Source organism: Parus major, chromosome 5, assembly GCF_001522545.3.
Source record: "Parus major isolate Abel chromosome 5, Parus_major1.1, whole genome shotgun sequence".
NCBI lineage: Eukaryota > Metazoa > Chordata > Aves > Passeriformes > Paridae > Parus > Parus major.
In genome coordinates this window covers 456,501-476,515 of record NC_031774.1, presented here as the reverse complement: position 1 = coordinate 476,515, position 20,015 = coordinate 456,501, and positions in this window count along the sequence as shown.

Genomic DNA, 20,015 nt, shown 5'->3' with positions numbered 1-20,015 from the left:
GTCTCCTTCAGCTCCAGTGCCTTCATCTGGAGCACACAGAACCATCAGCAGCCCCTTGTTTGTGAAGCTCTGCTTTTGGAAGTGTTGTGCAGACACCAAGAGCATCATTTCACCATCCCACAACGTGTTTGCTGCAATGTATAGCATTGCCTCGTGTTACTCATTGTTCAACATCTCCCAGAGATGTTTCATTCTTAAAATACATATTTTAATATCTCCACATGCTCGATGTTTCCTTTCCTGTAGTTAAGGCTAAATTAATTGATTAAGCAGCAGAAGTTGTTCTCTGTGCTTTCCTTTTGGATGAAGAGTGAAACTGTGGCACCCTGACACGTTCAATAGAAACCACTAACAACATCCTCAATGAGTAAATACTGCAGAGATGTGAAATCACACGTGATAGTTACCAAGGAATTGATGACAGAATATAAATTTGCAACTTTTTTAGGTGTGGTTTTTTTTGGTTGGGTTTTGTTTTTAGTTAGTGGTGTACTTTGTCATGAGAAGGACTTTTTTTTTCCTCCCACAAACTTTATTTAAAATACTTTTTCTTAAACATATAACATAAACCCTACTCCTGATTTGAATTATAATGAAGAATCTTATTAATGCTGTTTATATTGGAATATTTGCAAATAATATTTTACATTGTTTGGGTGACAATGTGCTTTCTGGCACTGCACACAGATGCTTTCTGCACTGATAATCAGTTCTGCTGAAGCACTTCAAAGAAAATACATCAGCAAAGAAAGCACTGGCTTTATCAGTGCCTGAAATTGCATGCACTGTGCTAAGCAAACATTGTAAATTATAAACTAATTTTATCTTCAGGAAAAAGAAGCTTTTATTCAAAACTGGAAGAAGTTAATAATAGTTAAGAGCACTGTGAATTCATCAATGCCAGAGTCGTGTGCACAGTGGCTGCTCTGAGGGAAATACTCGCTGGTACATTCAAGTGAGCTGAATTCCCATTTTGATTGGGAAAAGTATTAACTTTTGTTCGTGCCATTTGGCAGGGAATGTTATGAAATGCCACTTGTTCAAGAGCAGGGATGTGGTAAGGAATGGAAACCCAAGCTGCAGGAGTGTGCAGTCCTGCTGGCTATTGCACTCTCATAACGGCAATCAGCACCTCCTGATGCTCCGTAAAATAAAATCACCAGACCTGATGTGGGAGAAAATTAATTTCATCTATAGATACACACATTATCTGGAGATTGAAGGAGCTGGGCAGGTTGTGGGGGTGAGGGGAAGTGTGTTCAGCAGTTTTAGTGTTTTGAGCTCCTGATGGAATTGAAGGTTATTAAGGTGAGGTAAGAGATGACACATTCCACTGTTTTGGAGAACTTTGCAACAGTCACACAATGCAATGCATCTGCACAAATTGTTTATGAAAATTATTCTTCTCCTTCTGATTATTTCTTCTTATATTTTCCTTGAAATATAGTAAGTATAATAAATAATATATAATAAATATATAATATTTATATAGCATATTCTATTCTATTCTATTCTATTCTATTCTATTCTATTCTATTCTATTCTATTCTATTCTATCCTATCCTATCCTATTCTATTCTATTCTATTCTATTCTATTCTATTCTATTCTATTCTATTCTATTCTATTCTATTCTATTCTATATTGATAATAAATAGTAGAATAATAAGAATAATAGAATAAAATCTGTCATAACTCTATCAAAATATATAATAAATATAAATAAATAAATAAAACATATAGATATATAAATGCATCTTTGTTATATTATATTTATAAATATATTTATTTATATTATCAATAATTATATATTTTTATATTTATTTCCATATTATACAGTATAATATATATTTGTATATGATATAGATAATATAGAAATGTAGAATATAGAAATATATTATAATATATATTATATAGATATTATATTATAATATATAATATATTTAATACATATACTTTATATTTATATATATTTATATTTATATATTTTAATATAAATATATATTTATATATTTATATATGTATATATTTATATATTTTTATATAAGTTATATTTATTTATAGATATATTTATAGATATATTTATATATTTATGTATAATATAAATATTCTATATATTTCATATATTTATATATAATATATAATGTAATTCTACATATCAGATAATATAGAACTTATAATATTATATTTAATATAAATTATAAAATAAATAAAATAAATTATAGTAAATTCAAAAATTGTAATAAATGAAATATAATAAAGGAGATTGTTTTTTAATCTCTGTTATTCCAGATTCCCTTTAATATTCTCTAAGACTCAATGAAACTACTCTTTCTTGGGCTATGTGTGATGGTCTAATTATCAAGAAGTGTAAAGTTTTCTGTAAATATGGAAGGGAAAAATGAGCATTGAAGCTGAGGGAAAGAAAATGAAATAATCATGCATGTTTATTAAGATGCAATAACAATTTACTAACTTTACTAAAAGCATAAATCTTTGCTGGAGTGCTCAGGAGGCATCAGGCTCTGAAAATTTGGCTGTTCTTGTTTTAAGGCTAATGGACAGTGCTCTGCAATAATGCTCCAATCCATCCACTCTGCATTTATTTTATTTCATACCAAAGAGTATTGTGGGATCCAAACTGCAAAATATGAATAAAACTAACTGAAAAACAAGCTGACTTTGTGGAAGTGAAAATGGAGTTAAAAATAGATTTTTAGGAGGCCCATTAGTGTTTGGGAAAGCCACAAATGATCTGTTTATGGCAATGCAAGACTTGCAAATGAGTGGTCATTTCCTGGGCTATCCCAGCCAGGCACAGGGAGACTGGGAGCTGGAAATAACGAGGATCATGATGAATCATTCTGAGAAGGCAGCTCATGGTGTAATCCAGCAGAAAACTCACATTTTTAAAGCCCTGCTCACCACAGGGAGACTTTAATTGGCTTTGCTTGACAGATATAAAAATGGATTGGATGTTTCTGTATTTATTTTTAAACTAGTTTCAAATATTTTTTTTCCCTTTTCAATTAAAATAACCTGGACAGTGTGGGAATAATAACTGGAGTTCAATCTGGAATAAGAAAAGCTGGATTTTGAAAGCATTCTATGTCAAACATGGGAATGGTTAGATCAGTCACAGTGCTTCTGTGCCAGGCAGCTCTGGTGTTTGTGGGGTGGCTTTTCTGTTTGTTTTGATTTAATTGAACAGCTAATCCAGTTTGGGACATGGAAAAGTGAAAATAAAACTAGCTGTGCATATATTACTCTCCTGAAACTGTTGTCATGCCTTCAGTGGGACACATAAAATGTGTTTTTATAGCCACACACATTTACTACAAAGACTACAGATCATTAATGTGGAGCCTCTGTTGCAGTCCTTTAAATGCTGTGTGAGAATTAAGCAGGTAGGCACAGGTACATCTGTATGTGCAGGTAAATATCAGAAACAAAACAAAGAATCAGGTTTACAGCTCAATTTCCAATGAAAAACAAACAAAAAAATATGCTAAGGGCTGGTGCTCTGCTTTAATCCTGTTCCAGGGGTAAAAATAAAGAGAAGTGGGGCACAAGGCATCTTCACCTCGACTTGCAGATAAAGAATTCCCTGAAGAAGTGAAAGAAAAAGCATTTTTAAAGGACAGGTTTCAAGGAAATTGTAATTCTTACCACAATAAAATCTCATTTAGCACATTCAGAAGGCATTAACAAAGCAGTTGCTAACTTGTTTTTTGGCAATTTTTAGAAACTTTATACTCTTTAAACTGGAATTAAATTACAGTCTCACAAAGTGAAAGTTTTGTTCTGAAAACATTCACATTAAACATTCATTAAATGAGTGATAGAAAGAAGAGCACTGAAGTAGGAAAAGGGATGCTCATCCAAGGTAGTATTGATTTGTTTTTACTTGCACATCCCATAAATGTCAGGCTCAGCTTAAAAAAAGGTTGGAAATAGGTCTGCACGGTGAACAGAAAAATCAGGAAGCTGAAGTGTAAATTTATGCCTGTCTAAATTCTGTGTTTGTGTGACTGCAGCCCTGTCACTATTGCTTTGCTCTGAACTTAAAAAATAAAAATATCTTACTGCTCCTTCTAAGAGTGCACCTATTTCCTATGGATGTGTACACATTGCATCTGAAAAAATAGACATCCTGATTTTTATTATTTATATTTTTTTCATTTTTCCTGACTGCTTTTCCTTCAATTGAGAATTTAAGGTGATGTCTGGATTTTTACACAATTCCCAAAATCATTGCTTACACTTAAGATTCATGTTTTAATTTTAACCCAAAGAAGCCTCAAGGTTTTTATTTATCCCTGTAAAAATCTGTATGAAGCAACAGCAATTCTTCATGCTTCAAAAAGCTGTAATTACCAGTACAGCTCTCCACTCTTTCAGCAGGAGAAATGTCAGTTTGGCTTTTCACTGGTGCCAGCTGCTTACCCAAGTTCAGTCAGTCCTCTGTTGGATAAAAAATTAAATAGACATGTTGGTAACGAGTCACACACTGTGTTCATCACCTTCAACAGGGGGATTGTCAATAAGATTTGGATTTGACACAGGGCTCCTGCACGACACAGAATCCTTGCTGGAAACAACGTGTGCTGCAGAGTTTCCATTTGCATTGAGACATCAGCAACCGAGGCCATTCTGCTCCTGTGGTCAACACTGCTGAAGGGAAAGGAAAATGAGGAACAGCTCTCATCTGCTTTTCTTTATAAATCAGTGGTTTTGAGCTCCTTAAGTTATCCATTGCCTCCACTTACAAGCAAGACTATGTGAACCAAATGGTCCTGAAACTTCAGGAGGGAAAAATCTAGGAAGAATGTTTATTGTCTTAAAGAATAATTGGGCAGATATCCACCTAAACTATCCCAGACAAGCAAAATCCTGCATGCAGCCCTGTGAATGAGGATAATGTTTATGTGCAAGATTTTAACACTACAGAACAAGCAAAACCCAAATTATCAGAAAACAGCTGTGATAGAACTAAATTTTTATACCTTTGAGTTGTTGGAAAGGCTTTTACGCAGAGACTGTTCCATATCTCAGCTCCCTTCTTCCACAGAGTAATTCCTTGTGCATTTTAAAAAACCCAAAGCAAACAGAGAGAGAGAGAGAGAGAATAAGCTGATAAATATATTTCTGATCCCCATGTTCTGTCACAGCAAACATTACTATTCTGTTTTTATTAGCACCATCCATGTACTCTGGTAGGTGCAGGGCATGAATGGTGTCAGATATTGACAGAATCACCTTTCAGCAGTGCAGGATCCTGTAATGATGTGCATGTGGCCTCCACTCCTGTCAGGCTCTCTAGAAGTGCTTGTCAAAAGGATGATCCCTTTTCCCAAGGGCTGGGGAGCCCAATCACACCCACAGAAATCTGGATATGGGAAAGCAAAAATAACAAACTCGTTCCTTGTGCCTGTTTTCCAAAGGTCACCTGAGTATTCCTGTCTGAGGGCTGCTGCACAAATGTAGAAAATGGATTTCTCTGGTGTTTTTCTCATGGACTGTATCCCCTCTGTGCTGTTGTTGGGTGTTTAGCATTCTAGAGAGGACAAATCAAAGATTATGCACGATAAATGTTCATTCACCACCTCTTTGAGCTGAGCTCATGTTCAGCTGCACTGTCCCAAGGACCAGGGTGTAGCAGCCAATTCTCACTCCAGATTAAACCTCCCCCTTCACGAAATTGCAAGTTAACCAAAAGTTAAGCTCCACAAGAAACAGGGGATCTGGAGGCAGAGACATTCAAAGATTTGAAATCCCTTATGTTTTCTCACCAAAAGAAGAAGCTCTGTACATTGTTGAAACAAATTACTTATACAGCAAGCTGTTTTGACCCTCCCAGTTTGTGATTTATCAAGCTTGGTCTAAAGAAAAAAACTCTGTAGGTATGCTGAGGTCCTTTCCTGACTGAATTATGTTTTTTTTAAAACAAGATCAGGAAAATTCTACCCTCCTTGTGAACCATGTGGATTGTTGGAAGGCAGCTCTTTGAATCAGCGTCCAAAATGTTCAGACTTTCATTTTATTTGTGAGCTATGACATGAGGAAGTTGGGGCACTTTCTCTTCTCCCATGTAAAATGCTCTCTAATAACTTTGCTTTGCTGGTTATTTTGTGGTTCTTTGCATGGTTTTATCAAGTGATTAACTTTATTTATTATTTAAGGAATAATTATTCTGATAGCCCTTCCAGGGAGAGAAGCTCATCTGAGCAGTGGCCTGCATGAGAAACAAAAAGAAATTAGATTTTCAACATTAAAAAGCTATATGATATAAATATTTTATTTTAATTAGGAAAAATGCATTCATGCCTAATATTCCTCATATGTTTAATAGTCTTGCCAGTCCTGGGTAGCATTCTCTTCCTCTGACTTCCCATCAAATCCCAGAATATTAAAGAGTAACTGTGTTGGAAATAATGTAGGTTAGTTTGTGACTTGCATCACAAAAGATCCTTTCCATGGTATTGTCAATAAATTATGTCACCCATCTCAGTGCACTTTCTACTTTACATCTTTCATACAACTTGTTTCTAAAAATGGAATCCCAAGCTCTTACTTATTTACAAGACCATCTGGATGGTCGATGTGTAAAAGAACTTTGCGATTTCTAAGAATGAATTAATTAAAGAAAAAGTTTTGCTTTAATTGGTGCATGTTTCTTGCTTTTTATTATATCATGTTTTACAGGAACCATAGATAATACAGTGAATTTAATAGATAAATCTGATTTTAATAAAAAAACAACCCACTTTATACCAACTTGAAATTATGGTAAATAGGGAACAAAACCTAGATGTTCAAGAGAGGCAAAATATTTCAAAATGCTGATCCCTTGTGTGCTTCCATGGCTCATCCCATGCTGCTGCTGTCTCATATCCATGCTAGAGATAATTTTGTGCTCTATAAATGAAAAATTCCTTTAATTGATGGGAATTCTAAAAATGTTGATGGACTGGGAGAAGCAGAGGGAGGAGGAAACCTGAAACTGGAATAAATCAGGGATGCATTCATGCTGGCTGATTTGAGTAGGAGGAACTGATAACTTTAAGAATTTTTTGAATGTTACAGGGAGAAACATTTCAATAATGCTTGGACAAGGAAAGTGAAAGCAGAATAGAAATAATGAAAGGTGCAGAAGAAAATGAATATTAGAACAAAGAACCAAAGAAAAGAGAAAAGTGCATTTGGGACGTGTTGGCTGCAAAGGAGACAGAGAAATTATTTGGCTGGGGTGAAAAAATGAACATATTAAAGAAAATTTGCTTGAGAGGTGGAATGATATCAGGAATCCTTTCCAGTCTAGACAGGAAATACCTGTGACACCCTCCAGACAGAATATACCATTCTTGGCAAGGTTATTTCATGAGGAAGTCGACAACCTGCTGCTTTTATTGCATGAGATAAAAGAACATCTTTAATGTATCTGGTGGATTGCTGTCTGGAGCAGCCTTGCTGATGATCTACGTGCACACAGATAAGACAGGATGTAATTAAACCCCTGTTATTCATAGTCTTTAAAAGAGAAGATTATGCACAGGCTTCTCCTTTCCTGTTGTTTGTTCGATAGCAAATTAGCTCTCTTGTCCATGTACATTATGATACCTCCTGTAATTAAATAAACATGTACTGTATTCCCACTGAATTGCTGTCTACTGGGGTGCTTTGCAGCTAAACCAGGGCTGGGAACATGCCTTGGATTTGAATCAGGAGTTGGGAAGAAAGCTGTCAGCTGTGGGACAATACCACAACTGAAGAATTGGAAGTACAGCAAATGAGGCAAGGATGTAAAGGATTAAATGTGGTAAAATGTGGTGGGCTGGATTTTGTCCAGTGATGGCTAAGACTAACTTATGACAGGATGCCAAGCTTAGCCTTGTATGTTAAATGAGGCTTTCAGAGCCAGGCTACACAACAATTTGGATTCAAAACAATTCTAAATTCATTCAAATCTCTTCTTTATTGCCTTGATCACTATGCAGTACCAAACCCACAGTTTTCACAGTTAGCTGCTCTGTGCTCTTCCTTTCCTGCATATTTACTCTGTGGCTCTTCAGACCCATTCTGGACAGTTATAGTTGCAATTAAAACTGTACTGAGACAATTATAGTTGCAGTTGTAGCTGCAATAAAAGAACAGGTATACGTCAAACCGGTTTGTCTTGATAAAATTAAGTCTTATTGCAATGTAGTCAGATGTTTCCAATTTATAGTTTCTATTTTAATCTTTCTTAATGCATCCATCTGTCAAATACAGAAAAACATTTGAAATGTACAACATGCTGGTAGCTGAAGCAAGGATCTAAGTCCAAAACCCTCAGAGAAACCAATTATTCTTTCTTGAGTGCTACGTTTGGGCGGTGTAAAGTCAGAAAGGTGCGAGGTCACAAATGAGACTGACCCCAAAAAATACCAGGTGCAGAATCAGGATCCATTCCAGGGGGTCACAGCATAACTGAGGTTGGGAGGGTGCTCTGCTCTGCTGGTAAAATGCTCAAGAGTTTCCTCATGGCCATTCTGAACCTCTTTCATTTCGGCTCCTGCCTGGGATCTGGTGCCTTCCCAGATTTACTGCTGCCAAGAGGCTCACATTGTCCTTGGGGTTCCTTTCTCTTTCATTGTCTGCTCTGAGATTCATTTCAGAGGTAGAAGAACTGGCCCAGTTTGCAGGCACAGAACTATGCAAAGCAAATTTTGCCAGGGCTTTGCCACTCTAAGAGGCGTGGGGAGAACCTGGAGCAGAATCTTGCGGTTTTTTTAATTGTCATCTCGATTATTTGCTTTGTACCAAGATGAATAACTTCATTTTACTTCACAAAAAAGAATCCTAGCACTTGAGTGGAGAGTTGTGCACCCTGAATCTAAAATAAGAGCAGCAGATATTCTTTCCTGATGATCCTGTGACCCGCTCCTCATTCATTCCCGTGTGTGCTGCCCGAGTTCTTGTATTGTTAATTTTAGTTCCCAGACAGGAACTTGCCCAGCTGCAATATGCAGAAGAAAAAGGGCCTTTTTCTACTTTCAGGTGAATGATCATAAGAACCTGAACAACCTGATTATCTTTTAAAAATATTTCCTTGAAGGGTGTTTTTTTTAGCCTGCCACGTTATTGATTAAATTTCTGAAATAGCCAAAGAAGATGAAATGCTGCAATTGTCAGAATGCTGCAGGAGGCAGTGAAGGGTAACAGATATTTCTCCTGAAAAAAAAAGAAAAAGTTAATAAGAATGTCAGTTAATTGCATACATTCAATGGTTTTGAAGTCTCACCCTGTGACAAGTCTGTGCAATAAAACAATAAACTTGTTTGCTCGGGTGAGGAGTGGGGACAATCACTCCTCGTTCCTCAGCCTAGAACTTCATCTTTCCAGTCAGATCAATTTCCCAAATAGATTTTCCATAATGCAGAAGAGCTTTTGCAGAATTAACTTTGTCTGCAGGAATTTTTCTCATTGTGCTTCGTGTTTTGTTGGTTGGTTGGCTGCTTGTTGCTTATAAATATAAATCCGAGTGAAGGAGATGTTTTCCTTTTGCTCTTCTTGATTTCCCTCCCTGCTGAGGCTTTCTGAGGACAGAGGATCTCATTCAGAGTCCTCTGAGGTGAGGAGAAAAGCACTTTCATTTGAAGATGTATTGCAGCTGGACTCAAAATCTTAAATAAGTTGACACATGAGAAAAATAACAACTGGAATGATAAGAATAATTTACTGCCTCGAAGGCTTTATAATGCAAATTGCCAATAAAAAAGAAAGGGGGAGAAAGTGTTATACTGCCTGCAACTAATAGATTGAGGCCTAAGGGGGAAAGTAATGTCTTTATACAGGATAGAGTTTATTTTTAGTTTAGTTTTGGGAGTTTTGGCTGAGCTTGGGCTTAAATTTGCCCGGATGCCACGAGCCTGTTGTTTCCCTGCTGGTTTTATGTGTCTCTCACACAAATGAGTGCATCACTTCAACAGCAAAACTGGGTTTATGCTGTCCTTGGCAATTGCTTTATCCATCTTTTACCATTTTTATATACTATTTATGGTATAAATTGTGTGTGTTTATATACTCCCCCTGCATTCAGCTGTGCAATGTGCTCCTGGGAAATTCCCTCTCTGCCCTCCCTAAAACAGGAACAGGCACAGCAGGGGATGAGATGGGAAATGAACCTCACTGTGATAACTTGTTTTTTTCCTGGAAAAAAAACCACCTGAGGGGTTTGATGGAAGTGGGCTGCACCAAAGGTTTCTCTGTGACTTCTAAATTTTTGCTGGAATTGAGGATCAATTGTTCAAAATTGGATTTCTTCTCTGTCTAATGAGAATTTGGATGCAAATATTAAAGCAGCTCTAGAATTGATTCTCACAAATATCAACAGCCCACACAGGCATGTTCTGGAAGAAATTTGTGGGGATTTTTTGTTTTTGTTTTGTTTTCAGAATTTCAGCTCATTTATGATTCAGTATTACGATATTTTGATAGTTCACATATTTTTACTCTCTCTTCTTGTCACTTCTCCTAAAAACTGAGCTTCAGATTAGAATGTGTGTTAATACAATGGGTTTGAAAACGTTGTTTTATGAAAGCCTAGTGAAACAAAAAATTTACTGCTGCTTGGATGTTCTGAGAAGATGTTTATTTAAAACCAAAACCTGATGTGGAAACAAGTGAGCTGGTGCTAAAGGAACAGCAGCATAAAGGATTTGTTTTTTCAATAATTAAGTTCATAAACTGTGTTGTTACTGAAAATAATAAGAGGCCAGATTAAAACACACATACTGTAAAATTTAAAATAGATAGGGAAAAACTTTACCCCTATGAATATCTTATTATAACTAATAAATACATCAATAAAGTAATTAAGATATTAGTTTGCATCTATCAACTGGATGGATAAAAAGCTGGTTGCACAATGATAATTTTCAGAAAATATTTTAAAAACTCAAAAAGCACCATATAATTTTGAGAAACCTTGTATTTTATTGCCAGAATGTCAGCTATTCAGATGAATTATTTCTATTTTTCTGCAGACAGCTACAATACTCCATTATAATCACATTTTATTTTTCAGAGAATCATTAGATTTGCCTTCCAAACATTCTGCTCTTTAATTTATTCTGCTCCAGCTGATGCCAAGTTTATGTGGCAGATGCATTGTTGGAGCCAGGCACACACTCTGCAGTTTTAGGCCTAATTTTTACCACTGTGAAACAAAAATCACCTGTGCAGAGCACAGTCCCCATTTTTACTTCTGGTCTGACTGAGCTGAGGGTAAGAAGTTTTCCCTTCTCACTGCTGTTTATTGGTGAAGAACAAGATATAATTTTGTTTTTAAAGGGCTTCTATAGTGAGTTAAATAGTGTGACACAAAGCAAAAATTTATATTTGAAAGCAGATTTTTTTTTTCTCCTTCTATTTCTTTTTCTGATTCCTTTGTCACTATTCTTTACCCCTTGTCTCTTTGTCTCTGCTAGGCAGTAAGAGGCTTGAGAGCAAGATTATTAATTAAAGAATGATACTCAGTGACATCTACACCAGGACACACTTAAAAATATTCAAAAACTAGTTTGTATAAATATTTTCATGGATTTTTTTTTTAAAATGAAAATGCTGGGATGATTTATTTTCCATTACTGTGAAACTAGAAGCATCTTTGAGAAGGCAATGAGGGAATAAGATGCTGGAATTGGAAGATTTCTCAGTGTTTTATGGAAAAATGGCACCTAACATATCTCATTCCACTACTTCTGCAAAGTTCCTCCATAATTAATTCTGTCCATCTGCTTCTCTTATAGCACTGCAGGCTGTGGCAGAATTTACTGAATTCAGATACAGCAAAACCACTAACTCCTGATATTTTGATGAATGTGCAGCTGCCCTTTCCTGTGCCATCTCAGTTGGAACTGCTGCTCTGTTCAATTCTGGGAGAAAGAGAAAATCCCTGCATGGACCTGGCTCTGCACACCAGACCATATTCAATCTCTTAAACTCAAGAGGAGCCTTTACTCTTTATTTTTGAGCAGGGGGACTGCAGGCTCAGGTTTTAGTGCTCCCTCCAGATAACGCTTCTTGGCTGGAAGAGCTGGCAAACCCAGGCTCCACAGAAAGGCAGAGAGGATCCTAAAGCTGATACAGAGCAGCAGAAAAGGCTCTAAAGCTGATGCAGAGCAGCAGAAAAGGCTCTAAAACTGATGCAGAGCAGCAGAAAAGGCTCTAAAACTGATACAGAGCAGCCTCTTTCTTCCCAATCCTTCCTCGTTTGTGCTTGACAGGAATGAGTCTCGCCCCTCCTAACCGGAGAGCTGCCCTGTCAGACACAAGAGTTAGAGGTCATCCCTTTTCATTCTCAGCCATCAATTGAAAGTTTGCAAAGGGCTGCTGGCAGCATCTTTTTCTTTCTTCTTTATTGCTGAGAATGTCAGAAATGGATCACCACAAAGCCTCCCTGTACACGAAGGGAGGAACGATGTCACCAAGTGCTGATTCTGTCGTTCCTCAGGTTTTGTTCAGATGTGTTTGTCATCCCCACTCAAACTCTACTGCTGAAAGAAGGTGGGAGGAGGAATTGCTGTAAATATCTGTAATTTACTACTGTAGTTTGTGGAAAAGGAATATTTTAAAGAAAAAAATAAAATATTTATGTATTTTTTTAGCACAGTACTTCCCTCATTCCTCAGTCACCTGTAAACCCTGATGCAATGTGGGATGCTTAGTTCTAAGATGTGGCTTCAAAATGCCCATTTTAAAATAAGATTATTCAGACAGTTTAGTTTCAAGCATGCTTTTCTCACACATCAGTTTACCACAGCCCTCCCTTTGTCCACAACCACATTTCTTCCATCTGGATGTGAAATGAGCACTAGTTTTGCTTTGGGGCATTTTTCTGCCAGGAGATGTAATTCAGGAGCAGAGTTTCTTTTGAGCACAGACAAAACCAAGATTGTTATCCCAGTAAAGTCATGGTTTCCTTGAGATTTATGCAGAATCCCAAACTGGCTTTGTCAGCTTTTATGTTGTGTCACCACAGTCCTGAGCACCTTAAACCATGAAGCATCTGAAGGATTTATCCTGTTGCTGCTAGGATATGTTAGCCTGGGAATTCCTGAGCAGGGGCACAGAAAGCCACCTGTTTTCTCATCCAGTTTTGGGTTTAAACAAGCCAGGAGCTGTGCTGTAGTGCTTCTTCATCTGCTTTTTTATATGAGGCACTTGTAATCAAATGCTGCTAGAAAATGCAATTACTTGGGCTAAAGTTAATTTCACAACTTTGTGCAAAAAAAACCCACAGTAAAATAACATCTCCCCACTTCTCTTTTGATAGTAAGTGCCCAAAGCCTGCTGTTTTTAGATAAATCATTAAGTTTAATCTTGCAGCCTTATTAAACAAATATTTGTCCTTATAGTAAACTTTTCCTTTGGGTTCAAGGGGAAAGAAATGAACAGTGTGTACAAAGTTCTTGTTTGGAAAGGGTCCAAAGCCCTCTAACTCTCGTGTTTCAGCTGAGAAAAGCTGAATTCAGCGTTTCCATGGATGTGATGGACTCCATCTAAGACTTTCACACAGAAAGCATCAGTCCTGCCAAAGCTGTGGATGGTGATATTCTGTGAAATCTTCCTCTCACTGGATGCTCAGCAACTCTTGGAAGCATCTGGGCTGCTCCTGCCCTGGGTCAGAGCTGGAGATGCACAGGATGGCACAGACCAGGCTCTGGAGTTGGGAATTGGGTCCATTTCACTCTGTTTAACACATCCCAGTGAAGCTCCCACAAAGCCAGGGGGATGAGGTGTGAATTGCTCTTCTGAAAGGAGGATTAGCCGTGTTTTTCTTAGGAAACTCGTCTGTCTGCTTTGACAACCAGGGAAAGTAAATCCTGAGGATGCCTTTTCTGTCAAGAATCACTGTCGCTCAAAAATCTGTGTCTTTTCACTGAGAAGAAAGTTTCTGTGTGCAGGCAAAGCTTCAGAATATCTGCTGTGATTGTCAGCTTCACCTAACCTGAGAAGAGTGTTTGACTGCATGCATGGAGATTTCTGGTCAAGAGGACAAGAAAAATAATGCTTGTTTATTGATTTATTTGTTTGTTTTTATTCTTTAAAAATCCCTCTTGCCAGCAGAACTGAAAACTGAATTCAGACCTCGCTGTCCTGGTGGCTCCACCTGGGCAAATCCCTTTATTCCATGTTTGTAAAATAGCCTCTAAAACAGTTTATCTAACTCTAATCTTGTGTGCCATGCCTTTTACAAATAAAAAAAAGACTGAACTCCTCTTTGTGCTTTGAAAAGATCTTCCTGGCGACTCCTAGAACATTTTGAGCCCGAGGAGAGCGCCGTAATTGCTAATTACTGCTGTATGTTAGCAGTGCTAATAAACATGTTTCTCAAGCTTATTACTGCTACTCAGAGGAGCTCCAGGCCAGTAATAATATATCTAAGAATTTAAACAGGCTGCTGAAGTGTTTATACAGCAAAGGTATTTTTGAAATGCAACAGCAACTCGCCATCATTTCACATTATGCACAACAGCACAGGAAATTTAATCAAAAGAGCAAAATGTCAACAGAAAAGCTGACAAGCTTTAAGGTATTCACGCTCTTCAAGCACAGAAAGTTCTCAGCAGAGCTAGGCCCTGGTACAAAGATTTATTCCCTCTGAAGACTTTTTTTCATGGCTCATAAAGAGTGATGGATGAAGTTAATTTTTAGTTTAATCTCCTTCTTCTCACTTCAGTAATTTCTTTGATACTTTGCAAAAAATTAGTGAGAATCTGGAATCGCTCAGCAGTCATTAGTGATTGTGTGTTACAGACTGTGCACAGGCCACAACAGCTTTGCCTGACATTTTTGGAGAGTGGGAAGGAAGTTTTCCTTTCAATAACTGGTTTTTTTTCTCCAAAAAAGCATTTACAATTTTTAAAATTAAAATTTAAATTAAATCTATATTAAAAATTATAAAATTATAAAATTATAATATTATAATTATAATATTATAAATTAAACCAATATTAAAATATTAGTAAATTTAAGCTTTTATTAAAATTAATTTTAATTAAAAAATTCAATATTACTTCTGCACAACATATAAATAATTTTTTTGAAGCGTGGCAAAGAAAAAGCATTGAACTGTGTGTCCAAACTTCTGTTTTTCTTGGATTTTATGTTCTAAAAACTCTGCATTATGCCATCTTTCCTTAGCACATTGCTCTTTAAATATGTTGCTATACTTGGAACAGCTGAAAATGTTTTCTTCTCCCCCAAGTCATGTTTTTCTTTAGCTCAGTGGCCAATTCTGCACAGGATCAGGGCCATGCTGATGTTCTATTCAGATTTTCCATCTTGCATCTATGGCTGCTTCATGTTGGCTTAAGAACTAAAATCAACCATTTTGCTCTTTTAATGTATTTCAAAAATGTTTTTGACTTCAAGGCTCTCAATTAGTGGAGTTCATTGCATTTAGAAACTTTACAGCTCTTCTTTTTGATGGAATCAGCTATTTTAATTAGTTTTCTTATCAGAAGAGAGAAAAACAACGGAGAAAAAGAGAAAACAGCTATATGTGTAGGAGATAGTTTTCATTCTTTTGAAGAGCCAACTTGGCCCCTCAAAAACCAACTTGGATGAGAAAAAAAGCAGGAAATTTCCATTGGGCAAAGACGGTGGGATGTCCATAGAACATTATAAATAAGGTGTAACAGCAGAAATACATTTGTAACAGCAGAAATACAAATGATATTTAAAGTATTTTTCTAAGAGATGAATCTACTGCAGCACCTGTGGTATTGTAGCATCCCTAATTTACTTTTTAATATATGAAATTCTTCTTTTCCCTAAGCCCAATGCCATTCTATTTATTTTTTTTCCTAACTATGGCTAGAAGTATCAATACAAATTATATCCAAAAAGAGTACTTTTACTTTTTTTCTTACCTTCCTGTTTTGTTTTTATTGTTGGTGTTCTGCTTTTTTTCCACTTCAAAGCAGTTCTTTGCAGCGAGGACCTGCCATGTGTCAGGAAATCACAGCCCAGGGCCCCATCAGTGCAGTGGATCCCCTGAACAAATATCATTTATCTGTAGGAGTTTTAGCAGCTGCTTTTCCTGTTTGGAGCTCTTGCTTATCTCAATCACATCAAGAGCTTCAGATAATGTGAACTTCTGGACCTGACCATGCCCAGCTGCATCTACTGAAAATAAAAGTTAATTTTCTAATTATCCTTACTATGGAATTACTGAATTGTTCCTCTAACTATTAAACAGTTTAGTGAATCATTCCATCTACTGAATGCTAATTGGTGAATTATTCAAACTGTCCTAGACTGAATACTAGAATAACTTTTTATTCTAGTTATTCTAATAAATGAGGTCAGAGGTCTGCCCTAGATATAATACGTTCTTTTTATTATTTTCTTAGCTTATAGCTCAAAAAAAACGTAATAAATGGGAGGAATTACTTGAAATTAAGGTGAAATTCTGAAAAGGTTTCTGCAAAGGACTGTTAGATAGTGATTGCTGGCTAAACACCAATTTGTCATCACAAAAAAGGAGCGACACATTTTTGTGCTGTTTGTGCAAAACTCTGAGCTTAGAAGCATTTGGAGGGTTATGCCAGCTATTTTTACATGGGTGAGGTGACAGCAGGAGGTGGAAAATTGTTTTTTATTCTCTTTGACTTTTTAGTTTGGTATTGCCCGGAACCAACTTTTGGTGCCTCTTCCCTAAAACACAGAGCAATATATAGAAATTGCCTTGTCTGAGCCTCAGCATAGTTCAAAGCCCTGCTGCTGATCTTTTTTCTCTGGCAGTTTTCTGTCAGGGAAGATGATTTTACAAAACCTGTTCTGCTGTCCTGGAGTTTTTCTTTAATTGCCCTAGAATTCTAGTCCCCTGTCAAAACAGGCAGGAGGAACTTTTATCCCCTGTAAACCTTGTCTTTATGTGAGTGTTCAATAATTTCCCCATTTTCTCATAAGATTTCTTAAAAGATCAGGAGACAGCCTAAAGATCACTTTTAAGATGTTATTTTAATTGACAAGAACATTTCATATTTTTTTATTTTATACTGTAAAAAGGGGTAACACTTCCATAATATTCAGGAAAACAAGGAATGGTTCAGGTTGCATTTCCTGGAATCATAGAATGGCCAGGGTTGGAAGTGTCTTTAAAGATCATTTTGTTCCAACCTCTCTGCCTTGGGCAGGGACATTTTCACTAAAACAGGTTCTCCAGAGTCCCATCCAACCTGGCCTTGAACATTTCCAGGGCTGGGTTTGCCACAGCTGCTCCAGGCCATGCTCCAGTGTCTTCTCACCTTCACATGAAGAATTTCTTCCTAACATCTAATCTAAATCTACCTTCTTCTGTTTAAATTCCCCCTCGTCCTATCACTGCATGCCCTTGTAAAAAGCTGCTTTAGGCCCCCTTTAGGAGCTGCAAGGCCACAATGAGATCTCCCTGGAGCTTTCCCTTCTCCAGGCTGGACAAGCTCATTTTTCTCAGCCTGTCTCCATTGGTGCTCCAGCTCCCTGATCATTGTGGCCTTGCTCCAACAGGTTCATATTCTGTTTTTGTTGGGGTCCCCAGAGCTGGATGCAGAGCTCCAGGTGGGATCTGAGCAGAGCAGAGGGGCAGGATCCCCTCCCTTGCCCTGCTGCCCACGAAACTCTGGTGCAGCCCAGGGCACATTTGGCTTTCTGGGCTGGGAGTGCACCTTGCTGGGTCCTGTGGAGCTTCCTGACAACCAACGACCCCAAGCCCTTCTCCTCAGGGCTGTTCCCAATCCATTCTCAGCCCAGGCTGTGTTTGTGCTGGGCATTGCCCCAGCCCAGCTCAGGACCTGGCTCTTGGCCCTGCTGAACTCCAAGAGGTTCTCCTGAGCCTGTCCAGGCTGTCAGTGTCCCTGTGGATGGCATCCCTGCCCTCCAGAGACTGCACACAGAGCCTGGTGTTGGCAAACTTGCTGAGGGTGCTCTCCATCCCACACTAACAGAGATGTTAAACAGTGACAGCTCAAACATCACCCCCTGAGGATCACCACTTCTGACTGGTCCCTACTTGGCTGACCACAACTCCTCGTGTGTGAGCATCCTGCCAATTCCTTACCCACCAAGCAGATAAACTGTTGAAGTGGAATTGTTCAATTATTTGCAAAAAAATGACTTTCTTTTGAGAGAGATGCTGCTGATTTTTATCAGATATCTGGATCAAAGGGAGTCAGCAGAAGCTTTTGGAATTTGTGTGGCTCCAAGAGCTTTATTTTATCACCAGGGTGCAGCAATCACACGGTGGGGAAGTATTTCTCACAGAGCCTTCTGCTGGAGTGCTGGCCTGGCCCTACTCTGTGAGGAGTTTTTCATCTTTTTCTTTTCTTCTCACAGCCCCTCTGCCCCCCTTCTCTTTTCCTATTTCATCCTCTTCCAGGCTGAACTTCTAGTCTGGAGACTGCAAACACTGGGAATGCTGTAATTAGCAAAAATTCTCTGGAATTTAAAAAGACAAGGAAAGGTCTCATTCAGCAAATGGCTTATTGTTTATGAGAAAAGGAAGTAAACCCAAGAATTAAAATTAAAATCAGTGCTATCTGAAGAAGCAGGACATTTTCCAAGGCCTTGGCATTTGATAATTACCCTGACATTATGATTTTTCTATTATAAGAGCTGCCTAAGAAGGCTGATGTAAGAGAACTAACAGAGGGTAAAGAAACAGAAACCCTTTAGCAATGGCTTTATATGGATTTATGCAACAAATCTCGTTTCAGATTAAGTAATTGTTTCTCAGCTCATAGTTTTCAACTACACCAGTAGAAAAAGATTTTTCTTCCAGCCTCATTAAAACCATATGTCTGCCAAATTAGCAATTACAACGCTATTTAGCTGACAATCTCTTGCATTGTGTGACATTCCTTTTACGAGGTTTTGTGTATGAGGTGTGTATTTTGTAATGTAACAGGCTACCACTACTGCTTGTCCCTTTTTGTGTGTCTCAGTTCATCCTTTGAAGCTGACAGCCTGAGGAAATAAAAGCAAAATGTATTTAGATGTGCAGCCTGGCTCAACTTTAAGCTGGATAAAAAGGCCATTTGTTCTTGTGTGTGGTGGCACATAGAAACAGCTGCAGAAGTTGATAATATTGATGGCACTGCACTTACTGCTGTCACTTCTCCCTGCAGATCTCACACTGAAAATGATCATGGGACTTCTTCTTAACACAATGAAAGGGGAAAAAAAATCCCTCAATAAATCAGTGCTGCTAATGAAAGGAAAGAAAACAAAACAACATTCAGATACTTTAAAATGAAGTGAACAAATTAGTGCTCACAAAACGCCTTGCATAGGCAGAACTTTCTTCCTGGTAACTCATACCTGATGGTGGGTGAGAGCTGACATTTGGTTCTACCTCAAACATCCTTTCTTTCCTCTTCAGTTTGAGTGTTTCAAGGATCTGCTGGCTAATCTGAAAAATGAATGCTTAATTTAGTATCACTGCAAGAACAGTCGTGATTCAGTGATACGAAAAAAATTAATTTCATTATCAGGTACCTCAAGTGTAAGTTGAAAAAAGTCATTATTCAAAACAACATCAGGTTTGTGATATGTGGCAAATGCTTTTTGTAACTCAGAACAACTTTTAGATGCAAAAGTTCTAAAAGTTTTAGAACTTTTAGATCACAGCTTTGGTGAATTGCAGTAGTTGTGAATTTGGGGGTTGGCTGGGAGTAGGGACTGCTATAAAAACCATTTTTATAACAAAGTCACACAATTGTCACTGGGCAGAGCTGCCCCCAATGCTCTTCCTGGCTCAGCAGCCACTGAGGTGGCTACAAAGATGATTTTTACCTGTGTTCCCCTCTCACTTTCAGGCCCTGCTGCCCGTTTGCCATGGGCTCTGAGAGCCCCTGGCAGCTCTGGCTGGGCAGGGAGCAAGAAGAGGCAGCCCTGCTGTGCCTGCTTGTGTTCCCTGGGGAGACCACGAGGATTCTGCTCATCCCAGACACTCTGCAGGGCTTGGGCACCACTGGAAATCAGCCC